Here is a 17,277-nt window from a genome sequence, read left to right as displayed (position 1 = left end):
CCAGGCTTAGGTAGTAAAACTGAGAAAGACCATGGAGAAGAGAGACTCCCATGTAAGGAACATAATTTGCCAGCAATATGGAAAGCAGAAGCACCAGCAGTGAGAAATCATGGAAGATTACAGAGAGAGCAAGAGAGCAAGAGAGAGAGAGAGAGAGAGAGAGAGAGAGAGAGAGAGAGAGAGAGAGAGAGAGAGAGAGAGAGAGAGAGAGAGAGAGAGAGAGGTGTGACCACCAGGGTCCCCAGAGAAGAATTCCAGACTCCCACAAGCAGCAAAGGACCTTTGCCCTTCTGGGTGCCTCTTTTACTTACACATTCCCAAAAGAAAAAAAAAAAACAACAAAAAAACGTTGGGAATTGGCAATAACAGGCTTCCTAGCAGCCCAGCTCAAAGACACCAAGAGTTTCTATCTGCCTGCCAGACAACACGCTCCCTCCAAGCAAAAGGCTTGGGGGGCGGGGGGAGAGGTTGGATGGAAACATGTTTTCTGTTCCATGAACAGGGGAGGGGGGAACCTCTGGCTGAACATCTGGTGCAGCATGTGCTGGACCACATTCTCCAGTCCATGAATGACGCTCCTCTAGGGGGAAAAGCCCTTTGCCCGGGGAAGGAAACTGAAAAAAGGGAGTTGCCAAGACACTCCAGGGTTCTCATCTCAGGAAATAAAGCTGGGACAGAAATGGATTGCTACTTTATTTTATTTATTTATTTTTTTTTTGGAGAAAGAAAAAAAGAACCTGTCTTTTTTTTCCCCCCTCCCAACTAGTAGATTGTGACACAGAACAGCTGCAAGAGCTCTAAACTCTTTCAGAAGATGTAGAAGGCAAATTGGAGGTTGTGTGTGTGTGTGTGTGTGTGTGTGTGTGTGTGTGTGCGCGCGCGCGCCAGAGGGGAGGAGGAGGGTCCGCCCACCCCTTCCTTGTCTTCTTGGCCAAAGAGAATTCCCTCCCACATAAACCACTGCTTGAATATCAGCTGGATTTGAACATTTTGTCTTGGCATTGCACATGCGTATTACTGAAATAGGAAACAACTGTGTGATTTTTCAAAAGATGTCCTCCCCAGCCAGGAAGGAGCCTCAGGACCTGCTTGGGTGTAGAAATGAATCGAATACTTGATAACAGAGGCTCATGATGAGCCAAGTTCATTTTTTTCTTCAATGGAACCAGCATTGCTCACATAATGAAGTATGTGAATCCAATAGGAAACAATGGAGCTCACCCATCCAGCCTTCTACACTTCCACCTCCCCAGTTCGCACCACTAGACCCAACACATAACCCCCCCCCACACACACACACACACCTCACCATGAAACTCTGGTGTTCTGGAGGGACTCTTCAGCTCCCCTAAAACTTCCCTGACCTTCTCAAATTATATGAAGGTTCTCTGCCTTACCACATTTCTGAACTAGTGAACCCCTCTTCTTCAAGATCTTAGCAGTCACTCAGAGTTTCTTCTGCCTGCCCCTTCCTGAGTCACCTTTTGTCCCAGACAAGGAAAGCTGCTCCTTTCCAAAATTCTTCAGTGTTGTTATTTGTACTTATCACATTGTTCTGCAAACATCTGCTTTGAGTTGCCTCTCCCATTAGATCCTGAACTTTATGAATGTAACCACATCTCCTTTTTTTCATGTTTCATAACAGACACTCACTGTGTGTAAATCTGTGGGTGGATGGATGGATGGATGGATGGATAATTGGGTGGATGAATCAATGAATTGGTCTCACAAGACTGAACACAAAAGAAGTGGGTCAGAGGTGAAGACATTCATTTCTCAAATCACAGACTCCATAGTGACAGGACTGGATAAAGACCACTTAGAAAAATGAGATTGTTCCATAGCAAAGTGTACAGGGAAACAGCTTCCTTCGATGCTATTTAAGGTCACCTTATCTTTTCCCACAACCTTGAACAAGAAGCCACACCCTACTCTCCACTGGAATACGTGGGCACCAACTGTTTCCCCCTAAGTGCTACCTAGTAGAACTCAAGCTCCAGAGCAGATTTAGCTCATTCCTTTCATTCCACATCTCTGCTCTAGAGCAGTGCTGATGGTCTAAACCAAACAGATTGGCACACAATAACTGTTGACTACCACAGCCTACATTAGAAAATGAACACAGGCCCTTTAACTCATGAATGTTGCTATCTCTCTATGGGGAGGAACTGACCTAAGTGAGCCCTGACTCGGAGTCTTAGGCTCCACCTTCACTATGCTTGACTTTAGGGTCCAAAAAAATGATCACTAAATGAAGAGGCCCAAAGGGTAATAACCTTTTTAGCCAAATCTCTTTCTATTTGATGCTAGAGGGTTCTATTCTTTGCAAAGCATATACCACTCTTCTGTGGCTCACCCTGCCCAAGTCTTGTAGCCCAGTAGGGATCTATACGCCTGGTACTTCCTTTCACCAAAGTCTTCCCAGGACAAAGTGAAATGAAGGTTAGGGAGCAATAGGGACATTTGGGGTCAAGGCAGCAGGAGAATAGGAAATCCCAAAGAGACAAGGTCTTAGTCAAAGCAGGCTTCCACTCCCATCAACTCTGGCCTGCTTGGCTGTATCTCCATGTAATTGTGACATCAGTTAAGAAAATTTCATTTTGGGTGTCTATTCTTAAAGGAAAGATTAAGCCTTTAAATTATAATTTAAATTGCTTCTCCTATGTATGGTATATGCCTGTAATCTCAACACTAGGGAGGCTAAGGCCTGAGGACCAAGAGTTAGAGGTCAGGCTAGGTTACATATCAAGACCCTGTTGCAAAAAGAAAACCTTTGGGGCTGGGGATATAGCCTAGTGGCAAGAGTGCCTGCCTCGGATACACGAGGCCCTAGGTTCGATTCCCCAGCACCACATATACAGAAAACGGCCAGAAGCGGCGCTGTAGCTCAAGTGGCAGAGTGCTAGCCTTGAGCAGGAAGAAGCCAGGGACAGTGCTCAGGCCCTGAGTCCAAGGCCCAGGACTGGCCAAAAAAAAAAAAAAAAAAGAAAACCTTTTCAAATGAATTGTTTTTAAGCTGGATAAGGGTGGCTCATGCATGTAATGTTAGCTACTCAGGAAGCTGAGGTTTAAGGATTGAGCTTCTACCAGCCAGGAGAAGAAAGACCTAGGAGATTCATATCTTCAATTAACCGGGAAAAGGCTAGACTGGAAGTGAAGGTATGGCTCAAGTGGTAAAGGCTCAGCCTTGAAGGAAAAAGCCAAGCAAGAACAAGAGGCTCTGAGTTCAAGCCCCAGTACACACACACTCTCTCTCTCTCTGTCTCTCTCTCTCACACACACACACATACACACACACACACCCCAAAACCCAAAACAAATTAATTAATTGCCTTTGATAAAATAATACATTCTTATCTCAAAAATATATTACTTTTATTTTTGCTAGTCCTGGGGCTTGAACTCAGAGCCTGGGCATTGTCACTGAGTTTCTTTTGCTCAGGCTAGTACTCTACCACTTGAGCCACAGCACCACTTCCTGTTTTTTCTGTGTATGTGGTACTCAGGAACTGAACTCAGGGCTTCATGCATGCAAGGCAAGCACTCTACCACTAAGCTACATTCCCAACTTAAATATATTACTTTTAAAATATAGAAATCTTAAATGGACATCATAAAACATCTGAAATCCCACAAGATTACACGAATATTTCATTCAATATTCTCCTCAGTATTTCAAATGTATCTATATAAATGCAAATTTAATACATAAAAGTGATCATAATGTCACTTTTGGGATATTCCTTACATGCTATTTTGTTATCTACTTTTTTTTGTCAGGTGTGAGGCTTGAATTTGGAGCTTGGGCACTGCCCCTGAACTTGTTTGCACTCTACCACTTTGTGTCACAGCACCACTTCTGGTTTTCTGGTGGTTAATTGGAGATAAGAGACTGGTGGACTTTTCTGCCTGGTCTGGCTTCTAACTGTGATCCTCAGATCTCCTGAATAGCTAGGATTCCAGGCGTGAGCCACCAGTGCCCAGCTTGTTATCTACTTTTTCCGCTGATAATTGACATCATGAGATGAACATTTTCAATAAATATAGCTCTATTTTGTGAAGTTTAAGACTATATGGAATTCTATTTCTTTGTGTGCATTGTACTATTCTCAATGAATATCTTACTGCTGCATATTTAATTTGCCTCCAATTCCTATTATAAAAACACTCAAAATATTTTACCTGCTCAGTTAATGCCATAAAGTTAGTTTGGTTGACACAAAGAATATATGAATTCTACATTTTACTATATATCAACAAATGCACCTCAAAATACATGAGCTACAATTACATTGCCACTGAAAAAGGAAGTGTGATTAGTTATTGGCTACTGTCATTGCATTTGTTTTTAAAATTATGTTTAGGTCTAGTATAGACCAGGCTGGCCTGAAATTACAGTCAGGTTCATGTTACCAGAGACCCATTGGACTCAATTTAGAGGGCTGCAATAATAGGCCACACCCAGCTAACACTGTGGAGTTGTTGGTTGTTTTTTTTTTAAATCTTTAAGTCATTGTATAACAAATCAGTTGATGAGTACAGTGTATGTTGATCAATGGAACTTGTCCTCTAGTCTTCAGGTTCACTTGCCAGGCCTGGAATTATGGATAAGACCAATCCTGGGTATAGAGACTTTATGAAGAGTACAAAAGTACAATAAATCGCTGCCAGAATATATCTATGTTTTTCCTTATCTTTTCCTCTTAGAAAGCTACAAAATACTTGATAAGATTTGCAATGAGCATTTCTTCTAATGTCAACAAGTTAGCATTGACATCAACTTAGATGAAAAAAAAGGACATCCTTTTGATTTAAGATTACAGGAGAGAAAGAGTTTGGCTTCCCAAATGACTGGTCACCACTTAAAGGGGATTATTCCAAACAACAGTGTCTCTGCCAAATGAAAACCCACACGCAAAGTGTCAAAGCCACATTTTAATCTTCAATGCACAGGCTTTGAATTTTTTTCTTTCTGAAATACCTCCCAAAGGAACTGGGCCAGGAAGCCCTTACCCAATTTCCCACACCTGTGGAGGCTCAAGTCTGTTGTATGAAACAACCTAGGAGTGGCATACAACTGAGACACACCTCCTGTGTCCTATAAGATATCTCTTGATTTCTCATCTCTAATATGATGCCAATATTATGTAAATAATGTTATTCTGTAGTGTAGAAACCATGACAAGGGGGAAAAAATGTCTGTCCATGTTCAATCCTGATAGGATTATTTCTCAATACTTTTGATCTGTGGTTGGTTGAGTCTGTGGGCACAGAGGGCCAAGGATACCACAAAACTGTTTCTAAAGGCTGAGTGTATTACCTCTTTCTGGATGCTTTCTCTCATGTTCCTGGAAAGTTACAAAGTCAGCCAGCTATGATCCTCCTCCTGAGATAATCTATAACAAGGCAACAAAGATGTAATACTCCCTGTCTTTTTCTGCTTCTGAGACATGGGTTCTTTGAGAGAAGGGACTGTGTGTTCTTAGGTGGTACCTAGGGTATATGCAATGTGCTCTTGTTTGTGTCTATTATAGCCCAGGCTAAATGAGGGAAAGAGCAATGGCATGCAGTCTCAGAGCCTGGGGATAGAGATATATTTGGAAAAGGTAAAAAATGTCACCTATGATGTATGTCCATTTGCAACCCTGAGGGTTAGGCTTCTTAAATGTTAGCTACAAGAAGATGGCATTTTAATTAAATGAACTGATGTACAACATCAATTCAGTGTCCGCCACAGATTCCTCCCTCCCTCCCTCCCTTCCTACCTTCCTTCCTTCCAATTGAGCTATGCTTTCAGTCTAGCTGTTTGATGGTTGATTGGAAATGGATTCTCTTGGTCTTTTCTACCTGGGTTAGTTTTAAGTAAGGAGTGCTCATATTTGTATTTCCTTCTGAATGAGAAAACTGATTTTCACCATCACACTGCTAAGTGCATTCTGGAAACCAGGAAGAAAGCTGCCCTGCTCATTCATACCACAGAACACATTAAAGTCCACCAGCTCTAACATGCATGGGTATTTCACTAAGACAGTGCTAACTAAGTCAAGTAACTGAAACTGGTCAGGAACTAACAATCTACTACTTAGTATGTGTGTGGGTGGAAACAGCTTTTGGGAGATTAAATATGTTTTAGAATAAAAGTAGCTATAGCTTGTATCCAAATGCTATTCCTCTGCTCTAGGTTTAATCATGAACTTCAACAAATAATCACACTTGGACTCGGGATGTGATCTAGTGGTATGAACATGTGAGGTATTCATAAAGAACCACCAGGTACAAGTGGTTCACACCTATAATCCTACCTATTCAGGAGGCTGAGGTTTGAAAACCACAGTTTGCCTCCAGCTCAGACAAATTTGTGAGACTCCTATCTTCAATTAATAAGCAAAAGGCAGGAAGGGGAGCTGTGGCTCAAGTGGTAGAATGCCAGATTCAAGCAGTTGAATAAGAGCATGAGGTCCTGAGTTTAAGTACCAGTACTGGTGTGTACACGTGCATGTGCACGTGCAAACCTGCATACACACACACACACACACACACACACACGAAGAAGCCAGAAAAATAACATGAAATGCCCTTCTTTGCAACCATCATGGATGTGGATGGAATCACAGTCCAGGTAGAATGAATTCCTGGCCAAGTCAAGCTCAGAGAAGGGCTATAACCCCCAAAATGTCACTCCTCACCCAGTGATGAATACCAAAGAAATTCTCTAACAGCCTAGAACTTTAAATAATTTGTTTTCAACTCATAGTCCATGGACCATGAAAGACTAAATCTAGAATGTCAGTTCCATTCTTGCTTTAAGGGAGCTCTCAATGAAGCTAAGGGCATCAATAGAGAGATTGAGAAAAGAGTTAAAGGGGACTGGAGCGTTTCAATAACGCCTTTCACAGAATTGAATTAAAATAAGACACCAGCTGACATAGATCTCTCAAATCCACCAAGTGACTTCTTGGACTATGTCTGATTGTGATTTCCATGGTGGAGTTTTATTGGCTTTATTGCTTGAATTGTAAGGTTCCAATTTCTCAGTATAATGTTAAACAGCTTGTTGGCATGCTTGCTGTAAAGAGGGGTCTTTGCAAATTCAGTGAATTTCGGAGTTGGAAAGAGATTCATCAAGTCAGCCCTTTTATTTTTTCTTTAAATTTGACTGAACTAAGTCAGTGAGGTTAAACGGTTTTAGCAAGAGCTCTGGAGTTAGCCTCTGGGTGACAATGTACAGTGCGATGGTGGCCATATTTCATTGCACTACTTTAACTACTCCAGAAGGGAGATGATAATAGTCACCTGTTCAGGATCATTGAGCATGATTGTACAAAATAATTAGTATTTAGCAAAGTTCTTCATACATGGAAACAATGATCTATTAATAATAATGATCATTTTCATTTTATGTCTGGTACCAGACAATCTGACAACATTTATTAGGTCGTAGCAAGGATGAGTTTTATTTATTTTCTTGTTTTTTACAGCCTTGGATTAGTAGTTTTATTTATGGTATTAGAACCAGAACTCATAGAGCCTAAATCCTCATCTCTCCCACCCCTATCCTATCCCCTAAGGTCAAATATTAGGATTTCCTTTCATAACCCTAGGTTGAGTAGGCTTATTCAGGAATTTTGCTGGAGAGAAGAGCCACAATTTCCATGGAGTGTGACTCAAGTTTGTACCATTGTTATGCAGAACACCAAGCATTTTTTCTTACAGTTTCCAAGGAAGCCTTTGAGAGATTGCTTAGCACATATGGAGAATTATGGAAGCCAGCAGACTGGAGTTAAACCAACATCCTTTTTGGTAGAAATGTCAATCTTTTGTGGAGTAACTACTAATATAAGGAAGTAGTAATCTGCTCCGGAAAATGTTATAAATGTTTCTGTTTGTTTGGGTTTTCCACATTTTTTTGTTCTAGCTTTTAGGTTTAAAGCAACACCCACTCAAACTATCACATGCATGGCAATCACCAGAGATCCTGTTACAAAGTCTTAGGAAGGAGGTCTGGGTCTGGGTCTGAGCACACGTGACCTGGAAGCCCGTAGGTCACAGGACCTCAGTGAGTTGGTAGGCAGCTGGGCTCATGTGATTACATTTCTGAATATGATTAGAAAAGTGGGTGTTTAGGAAGCAGAGACCACCCAAGGACCCAAAAGAAGACATCAGGGCCAAGGCTGAACACAAGTCTGATAAGGTGCGAGGCAACTCTGGGAGGTTTGAATTGCGCAACCCAGGTCCTTTCTGGACCTCTCAAGCCAGGAACCAGATGACAGCCATATCTACAAAGGATCTGGTCTTTCCAGAAAACCTGTTATATCAATAAACTAGAGCCAAATAGGTGGTACCAGCCTACAGCCCCATCTAGGAGTTCTTGCACCTAGGAGTTCAGCCCAACCTGGACAATGCAGCCAGAGTTTGTGGAGAGACTGGGAGAGGGATAGAGAGAGAAATGGAGACAGAGACAGAAAGAGCTAGAGACAAAGAGAGACAGACAGAGAGAGACAGAGAAAGGAGGGAGAAGGAAGGGTAAGGAAGGGAAAGGCAAGGAGGGAAAAGGAAGGAATATAAGAAAGGAAAGAGAAAAAAAAAAAAGTAACAGGGCTCCTTTCTCAGGTACAGTGAAGGAAACCAGAAAAGATAGTGAGGGAATCTACTAGCTTCAAAGAGTGAGTACTTGGGAAGCTACTACATTTTCAGTGGGGATGATAAAGCAACAAACAGACAAACAAAAAGAACTATGTTGTCATGTGTAAGAACTACATTGCCATATGTAAGTTTCCCCGATATTTGCCTCAAATGCCACTACATCGTTGCCTATTACATCAATTTCACTCAATGCTACTTTTTAATTTCCATGAAGAAGCAAAAGACAAAATAAGAGGAGATAAAGAAAGTGTGGAAGGAAGGGGAAACAGAGAAGGAGAAAGAGAAGAGGAGGAGAGAAGGAAAGAGAGGAGAGAGAAGAAAGAGAAGGAGAGGAGAGAAGAGAGAGAAAGAAGAGAAGAGGAGGAGGAAGAAAAAGAAAGGGAGAAGAGGGAAGGGATACGAGAAGATAGGAAATAGAATGCTCCAGCCTCTAGGACACATCCATTTCTTCTGCTTTTTGATAGGAACAATTGGGAAATTTGAAAGGATAATTTGAAATGATTATTGTCTACCAATACATAAAAATTGGAGGCACAGCAGAACCCAAGTTAATGGTGCAAAATTCACCAGTGTATGGGAGCTATGTGTGTAATTATTGGGAAATCTGGGCCAAGTTCTGTCTGTCTGGCATTTGTATACCCCTGCCTCACCCTCCTCTAGGGACCTCCATCCACACACCCGCTTTCCTGTATTATTACTTCACGCTTTCCTGGATCTATTGACTCTCTTTTTGTTTTCAAAGCTCTATGCCATTTACTTCTAATCTCTCATCTCTGTGAACGATGGGGTTTCCAATAACCATTCACATTCTAGAGTTGGAGAAAATCAAAGCCCATCACGTTCAATCACCTGTCCTCGATTACAAGGTTAATTAAAAAAAAAAATATTATCTTAAAGCTTTCAGTTCAACAGGTCAGCTTGTAAGTACAAGGCACCTTGATCGATGTCACAATGTGACATCTTTAATACAACCCAAGGACCTTCCACTTTCCTGATTTTCAAGCCAGAGCTTGGCAGTTCAACTCTGACAGCCCCCCTCCCCCCCTCCGTGGCCTCTGAACTCCACTATTACCTGAAATAAGCAGCTGGCCCAGATCCAGGCTCCTAGCAGATTCTTCAAGGTCACAGAAGGCAGCCAGGTGTTGAAGGATCACCCCCCTCTATCCTGTCTCCCCTGACTCTGCTGGGAGGCCTCCTTGGGCTTCCAGCAATGAACACCTGGGTGTAAGGAGCCGGTAAAGCAGTGAGGTCCGCTCTGTAATCAATCTGAGCTTCCTACATCCTCGGCAGCGGAACCCAAACGGAAAAGGCTTGTACGGCAGCATGAACTGTTTGTTATTTCAGTCCTGAGTTGGCAAGGATGGAAGTTGTTGATTTACAATTAGAAGCAGCATGCTTCTTCAAATATTAATATTAATAACTACAATACCCCCAACACATGAAAAGACCTTTTCATCTTCAAAGCACTTTACAAACACAAGCTCTCTCTTCTCTCCATTCAGAAACCACCAGGTAAGCAACTATCTCCCCAAGGGTGGCTGCCACCCCACTGAAGACTGGCACAAGGGGTTTCTCTTAAGATAAAAAGGAGATGAAGCAATCCAGACCATCACTGAGGAAAGAATTAAAGTGGTGGTCATTTTACAAATGGAGCTTCCTGGGTTCTTATTTTAAGATCTGTACTTTCTGTTGCTTAAATATCATTTTACTCCAAACAAAGATGAAAAAATAGCCTGGAGAATTTTAGAAAAAGTGAGGAAAACAAAAGTAACAAGGAAAACTTACAATCAGCCCTTTCCCCAAACTCTATCTCAATCTCCCAGTATCTTTTTGTGACAGCTCATCCACAGAAAATGCTTTAAAAAAAAAATTCCTTGTGCTAGAACTGGGGCTTGCACGCAGCGTCTGGGCACTGTCCCTTAGCTTTTTCTTTTGCTCAAGGCTGGTATTCTACTACTTGAGCCACACCTCCACTTCTAGCTTTTTTTGGAAGAAACTCACAGATTTTTCTGCCTGGGCTGGCTTTGAACCTCAATCCTCAGCTTCCTAAGGAGCTAGAATTACAAGCAAGAGCCACCAGCACCAGTTAGAAAATGCTACTTTGAGAGTCAGTAATAGTGACATTTTTAATAGTAGACGAGAAGCACACAGGCAAGCAGGAATTACTGTATACTGTCAAGGAATGGAGAGGAACTGCCATTCCCCTCCCCCATCCCTCTCATGCACCCATTCACATAGATGACAAGGGCCATTTAAGGGATTGGTAGATCTTGAAGAACTGTGAGACAGAAACACAGTAGTAAACCTTGCCTTACAAAATTCCAACCTGTAACAAGCTTCACTAGGAGTGAAAGGCTGGGGTTGAGGAGACATTTCTATGTTGAATTACAGTTTTATTTCTTTGGAAGTGCTCCAATCTGCCAAGAAAATCCAGCATGAAACAAGTCTTTTGAATACAAACAACATGCAGGATTATGCTTTGGGAGAAAGAAACAAAATAAGACCTAAATCCTGCTATCAAGCTGTTCCATCTACAACAAGATCAGGTAAGATTTTTTTTTTTTTTGAAAACTGTTATTAAACAACTGAATGGATATACAGATGTAAAGTGAAGAAGAAAAACCTGCTTGTATCCTAGAAGTTTCCACTAATTTACCCTTGATTTGCAGAATGTAAAAATAAAATAAAAACAGGATTAAAGAAAATGAAAAATTTTAAGGAGAAACTCACCTTTCACTTTGTTGCTTCAAAGGAGAGGCAGGATGAAGTTTAGTTAACCAGTGAACGCCCCTGAAGTTCTGCCTTCTCCTACCAACTACCTGCGGAATTCTCTGCTCTGCGTGTGACTAAAGAGGATGCGAGGACCATAATGCTCCTAATAGAGCTGCCTCCTTAAATTCGGGGTGTGGTCAAAGGAAAACTGGAGACTCTTCCGCCAGCCCTGGGCACCAGCACAGGAGTTATTTAGGGCAGCACTGCATTCTATAGGAAAACAAGTAGTGTGACTGGCTATAGCAATCGTAACTTTATACTTCAACTTCAAGTATGAATCCACCAGGGGCAAAGCCCAGAAGGGAAAGGAGCAAAGAAAGGAGGGAAAGGAGCAAAAGGACTCGGCTGGGTGATTATGAAACTATACATCAGATTTCCACTGAGTACCTGAATGTACGATGCTGTCCACATTTTTTTTTTCAATGGAGACCCATTTATCTGGGCAAGAGTTAGTGGGAAGACTACAGGAAAAATCCATTCAAACTGTCAGCAAGCAGGTGGCTGTTACCCACTTAGCTTTTCAGTCCTGTGTTTCACTCTAATAATAAATGCCACATTTGCTAAGGAGAAGAAAAGAACTACAATTATGCATTAGTTGCACAGCTTTTACTCTGTGTGAACACTGTAGCCTATACTTGCATGTAAAAATAAATATGATCAGTATTAGTCTAAAAGGACTACTCCGGCTTCTGTAGCCTGGCCTTGACCTAAATGTCCTTACTGTGTATGGAAGAGAGCTGACATGGGGTTTCTGAACCATAAAGCTAATATGCCTCTTCACCTACATATAGTTTAAGGTGATCTCTAAAACAAATGAATGTTAGTAGCCCTGCCTAGGGTCCTTTTTTTCCTGCCCAGGACTGCACCTGGGTACAATTTACCTATGCTAGGCTAGGATTTCCATCACAGCTAGGATGCAGGTATGTATCACTGAGTTCAGCTATATATTAAGGTGGGGAGGGGGTTCCTCACAAACTTGTGTACCTGGGCTGGCCTCAAACCTTGATCCTCCTAATCTGAACCTCTCGCATATCTCGGATGACAGATGTCAGCCACCAGAACCCCACTCTTCCTTTTTTACACGAAGACACCAATTTTCAAGTTTTAAAAGCCCATAAAAAATCTAATAAATGTTATTCAGTGCAACATCATTGTTAGCCTTCATTGTATAAAATTAGCAATGCAGTAATGAGGTAATTAAAGCAAGACTGCTGTGCATGTTGCTTTCTGCACATTAACATGGCTTGGGGAAAAAAAAAAAGAAGAGAGAGTGCTACTGGTTCTGTTTAATTTAATTAATATCGACACCAGGCTCTGTTCTAGGCCCTGGGAATCTAACAAGATCATCACACTATTGTGGGAAGGCAGACACATAAATCAGCCATGTCCACAAAGCCTGGTGCATGCTGTGAGAGGTCTGTGAAGTTGTGTAAGCTTTCACCTATCTCCTAAAGCTCAGTCCACCCCAGCGTGCAGCTGTATTCAAAGAGCATATCATCCAGTCACTGTATTTGCAACAGAACTTTTGTGTGTGTACCACTACTGGGACTTGAACTCTTGGGCCTATGTGCTTGGGCTTGGTGCTCTACTGCTTGAACCATAACTCTGCTTCTGGCTTTTTGTTCATTGATTGGAGTTAAGAATCTCTTGAGGGGGCTGGGAATATGGCCTAGTGGCAAGAGTGCTTGCCTCCTCTACATGAAGCCCTAGGGAAGATTCCTCAGCACCACTTGTGTAGAAAAGGCCAGAAGTGGCGCTGTGGCTCAAGTTGGCAGAGTGCTAGCCTTGAGCAAAAAGAAGCCAGGGACAGTGCTCAGGCCCTGAGTCCAAGCCCCAGGACTGGAAAGATTAAAAAAAGAAGAATCTCTTGATTTATCTACCTAAGCTGGCTTCAACCTATGATTCTCAGATCTCAGTATCCTGACTAGTTAAAATTGTAGGTGTGAGCCACCAGCACGTGGCTAAAGACTTTGATTCTTGGATTTACAAAACTATAGGGTATTATTCTTATTACTAGAAAGCAGAACTAGGGTTTGAACTCAGAATCTTGTGCTTGCTAGGCAAGAACACCACCACTTGAATCATGCCTCCCTTTGTGTTTGAGGCTATTTTTCAGATAGGGTCTTGTGCTTTTTTGCTTGCAACTGGCCTTGGACTGTTATTCCTCTTTCTGTGTTTCCTGTGTAGTAGAACTTACAGCCATGAACCATCTTGACTGGCTTAATTTATTGAGGTAAGGTCTTATGAACTTTTTGCCCAGGCTGAACTTGAACTGTGACCATCCTAATGTCTGCCTCTCAGTAACTGGAATTATACCCACAAGCCACCATTATGCCGGGTACAGGGTGATTATTGAGGGATAAATTTAGAGTTGTTGACATAGAGTTTTTATACAAAGTCACTCTTTAGAACCTGAGCTCCATCATCTGCTACGACCTCTCATGCTCTGGAGGGAATAAACTAGAACGACGAAGGATGCATGGTATATGTCATCGCTGCCAAAGAATGTCTACAGCGTGTCCAGAATAGGTGTAGTTTTATTTTGAACTGACATCTTCAGAAATATACATTAGAAGTTATCCACATAAAACAGAATGAAGCTAGATTGTTACCTCCTACCATGTGCAAAATTGAGAAGCGAGTCAAAGACAGACCGGAGCTAAATATAGAAAACCCGTAGAAGAAAACAGGAGGTAACATCAGGACATTCTATCTGTAATGATTTCCTGGCTAGACCACCCAAAACACAGGCAACAAAAGAAAAAATAAACATTGGATTTCATCAAGACAAAAAATTTGTCAATGGGCACTATCAAAAATGTATAAAGAAAGGTAGAGTATGGTGGTATATACCTGTAATCTCAGCTACCCAAGAGGCAGAATTGGGAAGGTTTGGTTTCTGGTCTAAGGTCAGCAGAGGGGAGAAAAGTAACGGAACCTATATAAAATAGATTAAAGCAAAAAAGGGTCTGAGGTTTGGCCCAAGTGGTAAAGAGCTTGCCTAGCAAAGAGAAACTCCAATAATGGGAAAAATTGTAATTCCCATATCAAATAAAGAACTAATATTGTATTAATTAGAATCAACAACATAGTGCAATTAAAATTAACCATCTGTTATTGAATTAATTATATATTAATAATAATTGATAAGAATACTGTTAATTAGGATTATAAGAACATATAGAGAACTATAATTGAACAAACTCAATGAACAAAATCAGAAAAATTTTCAGTAAACATTTCTCCAAAGATATAAAAATGGTCCATCAACACAAGAAAAATTAGTAATTGTTAGGGAAACATCAATAAAAACCTTAATAAGATACTGCTTCATGTGTACTATCCAAGAAAGAAAAGATGCTGGCTAGGATATAGAGAAATTGAATTTTGAATGGCAAGGATGGATAGTGATCCGACAGGGGTTACACCCATGTTTGCTCCACCAGCAACATGATAGCGCCTCAAAACAAACATGAAATCACCATAAGATCCAGCAATTCCATTCCTTCAGATACAGCCAAAGGGACTGAAAGCAGGAATATAAGCAGATATTTGTATACCAGAGTTCTCAGCAGTGTCAATCACAAGTATCAAAAGGTAGAAACAATCCACTTGCCTACCCAAGGATAAATAGATGAACAAAATGGGCTATAGACCTACAATGGAATATTATTCAACCTTTGCCAAAAAATGAGATTCTGACACATGCTACAGTATGAGTGTATGTTGACAAAAGTATGCTAAATGAAATAAACCAGGCACAAAAGGACAAATGTACAACTCTGGTTTTATCTGAGGTCCATAGAATACTGAAGTTCATAGACAGAATGTACAAATAGAAGTCAGCAGGGGGTGGAGGGAGTGAATGAGGAGTCAGAGTTTAATGGGATCAAACTTTGATTTTGGGAACAATATGGGAGTTCTGGAAGCTGGGCACTGGTAGATCACATCTGTAATCCTAGCTACTTGAGAGGCTGCAATTTGGAGGATCACAATTTGAGGCTACAGTTTGAGGCACAGTTTGAGGACACATTTCCATATAACCAAAGGAAATTTAGTGTTAAGTAGGCCTTTAGTGTTAAGTAGGTACCCTGGGGGAATGCCCTCTGATTCACATAGATCACAGGGGACAAAAGAAAATGGCCGCGCAGAGCAGGAGGGTATAAACTCAAAGCAAGGAGCTGAACATCTCCAAGGCCATGCAGACCAAGTTCACAGGGCTGTGTAGCTCACTACACAACTGGATGATGGCATCAGCAATGAGCTGAGAAAGCAATGCTGCATTGTCTTTCGCAGGTCCTGAGATCATCTACCTGGAAGGATCTCAATGGGGAATCACCACATCTTGGAATTTCAAGAAAAAAAAAAAAAAGAAAGAAAGCAATTCCTAGCAAACTCATGATAAATATACCTGTGGTCTCCACATTCCAGGGTATTAAACAACTTCACTGCCAGCCAGAAACCCAGCAGTAGTCATTACAGTTGACACACAATTAGGATAGTGCTTATAGAAGTTTCTAGAATAATTACCACCTAGCTATTTGCTGTTCTAAGTGTGAACACATATTTTTTTCCCTTTCTCATCACCACCAGCTGCACAATGAAGCTATGTAGTCCTATAAGAAGAAAAGGAGGTGAATTCTGGAATCTTTGTTTAGCAAGGACTTATAACCCTTCTCCTACCAATCTTCTCACCTTCCTATGGAGGCTCCCTGAAATTCACTAACCCCTTTACAACTCTCAGTGATTCATCATTATTGTTATTATTAGTTTTATTTTAAGAGTTGTAGAAAGGATGGTCAATTCCACGCATCTTGATGTCATCCCTTCCCCTTCTCCCCTCATCTCCCTCAACCCTACCCACCCCCCTTGTCCCATTTCACATAGGCACATTGAAGATCATGACTGTACTCCCTCCCTCCATTCATCTGCCCCCTCTCCTCTGACAAAATATATTTCAGCTTCCTGCTATTCACTTTGTTAAACTATAAGTTCATTGTTCAAAGGGGTTACCCCACTGGAATCCTCCCCTGAAATGGTTCTTTAAATCAGACACAAAGAGTTAAGTCTGAAAGGATGAATGAAGAACACTAAATTTAAAGAACACCAAAAGGAAAATTAGCTACCTACTGCAATTTATCTATCCTCTCTTCTTTCCCTCTCTCTCAGAAAAAAAAAAAAAAGATCAAGGCTTCAGAAATCTCCCTATATGCAGGAAAGCAATAATCTACACCAAGCATCACAATGGTGGAGGGAAGATCTGGACATCATTAGAAGCACAGTTGTCACCAAATAGCGAAGAGGCCCCAAAAGATATGATAAAAGGAAAGCGCTGAGCCAAGAACCTTTGTCTACTTACACTCCAGCTCTGGAACTTCTTATCCTGTACTTTGTAATGAATTTCTCACTCTCCCCCAACCCCCGCCCCATGTGTGTCTATCTGTTTCTCTCTCTCTCTCTCTCTCTCTCTCTCTCTCTCTCTCTTCTCTCTCTCTTTCTCTCTGTATCCTTTCCATGATCAAAAGCCAAGCTTCTGTCTTGAGTCCCAGATGGAACGTTAGTGGCGCGCACACACACACACACACACACACACACACACACACACACACACACGCCTGCTCACATCTGGCATCCAGGTGCTTTCCTATATGTGCCAGACAGCCTATCTATGGAAAAGCTGGGTTTCTTGGCACGATCCTCCCAGGACCCTGCAATGTGTGGTTCCATTATTGTTGGCACTGACTTTCTGCTCCCAACTTCCTTTCTGTAACGTGGAATGAGTTGGGGGATGGAGTCTCAGATAGACACCCTGCAAAGTTGCTTTCATAAGCCTTGCCAAAGATGCATCTTCATCCCAGTTCT

The 17,277-nt window shown here is 41.6% G+C and overlaps 1 protein-coding gene across 2 annotated transcripts in view; it reads right to left on the bottom strand.

The window, feature by feature from the left end:
- The window catches only part of Ets1 (ETS proto-oncogene 1, transcription factor), a 135,120-nt gene extending 123,657 nt beyond the window's left edge, over positions 1-11,463 (bottom strand). The window contains exon 1 of one of the 2 annotated variants that reach the window (XM_048343659.1): positions 11,374-11,463. The gene's annotated coding sequence lies outside the window, so the exon portion shown is untranslated. Of the gene's footprint in view, positions 1-9,715; positions 9,901-11,373 lie in introns of those variants that run through there. The other variant, XM_048343658.1, reaches the window with a different exon arrangement.
- Positions 11,464-17,277: the final 5,814 nt, after the last annotated feature.

Source organism: Perognathus longimembris, chromosome 3 (assembly GCF_023159225.1).
Source record: "Perognathus longimembris pacificus isolate PPM17 chromosome 3, ASM2315922v1, whole genome shotgun sequence".
In the NCBI taxonomy this organism is placed as follows: domain Eukaryota; kingdom Metazoa; phylum Chordata; class Mammalia; order Rodentia; family Heteromyidae; genus Perognathus; species Perognathus longimembris.
This window is presented reverse-complemented; position numbering and strand designations above follow the sequence as displayed.